Here is a 3,687-nt window from a genome sequence, read left to right as displayed (position 1 = left end):
GTGGGTGAATCTCTTTCAGTTTATGCAAAGCCTGAACCAGTTTAGACCAGGTGACAGTCTGGAAGAGCTGATGACCTCTGTAACACAGTCGTCTCTTCAGTTTCACTCTTAACACCTGAGACTCACTCCTCACTCTGGGCAAAGCTTGTACAGTTTCTTGTACTTCAGAGGGGACACACACCACATTACCTCTTATTAAATTTTGTCTTCCTTTGGGAAGAGGAATAATCTTAGCAAACGGGATGCACTTGGCTATGAGATGTCTCTCCAAAATGTTGAGGTCACACAGTTCAGGTGGAATATCAGCGAGCTCCATGTTGTTGGCTGCAGCTAGAGACGGCATGGCTCCACGTTTCAGGTGATCATGACAGGTGTGACAGATCCACTCTTTTCTCCTCTCATCTGGCATCGTGCACTGTTGTTCATTTCTGCAGACTTCATCACAAACATGAACATATTTGCCAGTTAGGCACGCTGCAACCACATGTGGATTTCTCAAATAGTTTGATCTCTTACACTGTTTCACCTGGTTTGGAAATGAGGCTTTTAAACACACGGTGCACACAAAGGTGGGACCAGCTTTAATTTGTGATCTGAACACAGATATGGCCTCTGCAATCACACTGTTGTCTCTCTCTTCTGGTTGTCTAATGATCCGTCTGTATTTCTGCTTGATTTTCATTGCACATCTCATTTTGTGCATCGTTTTAAAAGCAAGATTGTTTTGATATCTCTCTCGCATTCTTTGCTTCATTAGTGCTCTGTGTTGTTGTCTGTATGCCTGGTTACTGTAAAGCCTCCTAAAATAAAAACACCTCTGTTCTTTAAATTCAGAGTTTTTGCTGTATTTTTTTGTGTAAGCCAGCTTTTGCCTCTCCTTAAAAGCTGCATCTTGTCTGTACCTCTGTATGATGTTAAGCTTTTGCCTCTCCTTAAAAGCTGCATCTTGTCTGTACCTCTGTGTGATGTTAAGCTTTTGCCTCTCCTTAAAAGCTGCATCTTTGTCTGTACCTCTGTATGATGTTAAGCTTTTGCCTCTCCTTAAAAGCTGCATCTTGTCTGTACCTCTGTATGATGTTAAGCTTTTGCCTCTCCTTAAAAGCTGCATCTTGTCTGTACCTCTGTGTGATGTTAAGCTTTTGCCTCTCCTTAAAAGCTGCATCTTGTCTGTACCTCTGTGTGATGTTAAGCTTTTGCCTCTCCTTAAAAGCTGCATCTTGTCTGTACCTCTGTGTGATGTTAAGCTTTGCCTCTCCTTAAAAGCTGCATCGTGTCTGTACCGTCTGTGTGATGTTAAGCTTTTGCCTCCTCTTAAAAGCTGCATCTTGTCTGTACCTCTGTGTGATGTTAAGCTTTTGCCTCTCCTTAAAAGCTGCATCCTGTCTGTACCTCTGTGTGATGTTAAGCTTTTGCTTCTCCTTAAAAGCTGCATCATACTTATACTTTTGTGTGATATACATTTGTTTCTGCTGTCTGACTTCATTGTTTGTTACATAACAGTTCTTCATATGATCTTTGTGCTTTTGTTTGATTTCTGGTTTGGCTTTGTATTGCTGTTTTTCTTTTCTGTGTAATTCATTACAGTACTTTCTCTTTTCATAACATTTCTTCTTTTCTCTGAATGTGTCATTTAAAGCATACTTTTCTCGTTGTCTCATTTTTTTGTCCTTTTGTGTTTCTTTTTTTGAGAGCATTTGTCTCTGCATGAATCTTCTCCTCTGGTTTTTAGACAGCTTGGACACTTTTTTCAAGATGTCAGATGAGACAGGTTGAGGTGCTTCGGTATCAGGCAACCTAATATGATCCTGTTGTGTCACAGTAGAGGTGATGTCAGTGGACAAACCTTGATGAAACATGGTGTCAGACAGATCAGCAGCATCATTTTCCTTTGAAGCAGCAGCCGAAGTGGATTCTTGGTGAGATTCATCATGAGCTGTTAGAGAAGTGACATTGGACTGTATCGGTGATTGTAGTTCAATTTCAATGTCAGTGGACGCTTCATCTTCATATTCAAGTATTTCATCACAGATGTCAGTGATGGGACTTAGAGTTGGCTCATTGAGAACAGGTGTTGTGTCAGTGTTCACTGTAATCGGTGCGTCAAGGCTGACTTCGTTGTGTTCGTTCATACTGAAAAACTCCACAGGTTTCAGCTCATAGTTGCAGGAGGACTTGGTGCGCTTGTGACACTGTTTGATCCTGTTGATGACGTCACGGAGATGTGAAAATGTCACCATGATGGCACAACCAAAAAAAGGATCTGGTAAACCAGTTTCTCCTCTGGAGTGTGGGTCAAAGAAACCTATACCTGCCAGATCTGGTTCTGAACACTGCAATGCATGCACCTTCCATAATTAGCAAAGCGTACTGCACTTCTGACAGAAGACAGCTCATTCCAGCTTCTAGGTCACGAAAGGAATCAACATATTCACTACCAGGTTGTCCTAATGTGCCGTAACGGGACAGCTGAGTCATGTTTAACATAATACACATTTCTGCGTGCAGTCACGATGTCAGGGATTTCATCTGTAGCCAAGTGGACGGAGTCAGGAAACCTTATCATGGCTTCACCGTACAGAGCATTACCTTTGTCCAAAACACAGTTGAGGTCTGCTGTCTGGAAGTGTTCGTCCTCATAAAGATAGGCTAGAAACATCAGAGAGTTACATGTACATTGCCTATTACTGTATTCACCGTATTTATAGTGATTCTGGCTGTAGGATGCACGGACTCTGATCTCAGTGGGCCGGTTGATCACGTTAGCACTGTTAGCATGAGAAGCTGCAGCTACACACAGATTATCAGTTTGTCGTCCTCTCTTTAAGAGGTCACCATATGAAACCTGAGATGGACCTGGTGCGTCATGTTGTCTATGAGACTTTACCTGGTTAATGTGAGAACATTCTGCTTCAAGTGGTGTCTCACGGGGACGTTTACCCTTTAACACATCTGCATAAGAAGCTTTTGGTGCAGCTGAACCACCATGTTGACCTCTGGCCTTAGCAACGTTAGTCTCAGCATGTTCTTCTACACACAAGGAATCAGTGGGATGTCTCTCTTTCACCACATCTGCACAGGAAACGTTGGACACAGGAGACTTCTGTTGACCTCTCGGTTGCACAGATGGCCCGGGAACCGTCTCCAACTCACTGCTCTGTGGACGAGGACTTTCTGCTTGGACATCATGAGACTCCTTCTGCCACCGGAGTTTTGCAGCTTGAGACCTTGTGTTCTTCCTTGGCATTGTTGTTAAGTTTAAAACCACAAATAACCACTCAGATCAGATACAGATTCTGTATTAGTGCTACCTTTAGACTTTACTTGTCAGTATGTACCAGAGTGAAGATTAAGTGTTCCTTAAAATTATTCTATTATACCGTATGAACTGGGTTCCCACTGGTGTCAGCAAATGTAAATCTGTGGGAAAATATATTAAATTTACAACTATGAGAGGATTTAAGACTGATAAAAAAAAAAAAACCTCTAATCAGAGTTGAACACAAGCTTATCAGCCAAAATATCAAAAGGTTAATGTAGTTTTTTGTTTTTTTCCCAAGGGACTTGGGCAGGATGATCACAAACCACTTATCACAATGTTTGTAAGATCAAGAAGCTTCTTTCTCTGTCAGAGAGGACACTATACTAATTACAACAATAGCTTTAAATACTTATCAAATACCAGTATCA

This window comes from Trachurus japonicus, chromosome 13 (assembly GCF_045865225.1).
Source record: "Trachurus japonicus isolate A0001 chromosome 13, Traja_1.0".
In the NCBI taxonomy this organism is placed as follows: Eukaryota; Metazoa; Chordata; class Actinopteri; order Carangiformes; family Carangidae; genus Trachurus; species Trachurus japonicus.
This window is presented reverse-complemented; position numbering follows the sequence as displayed.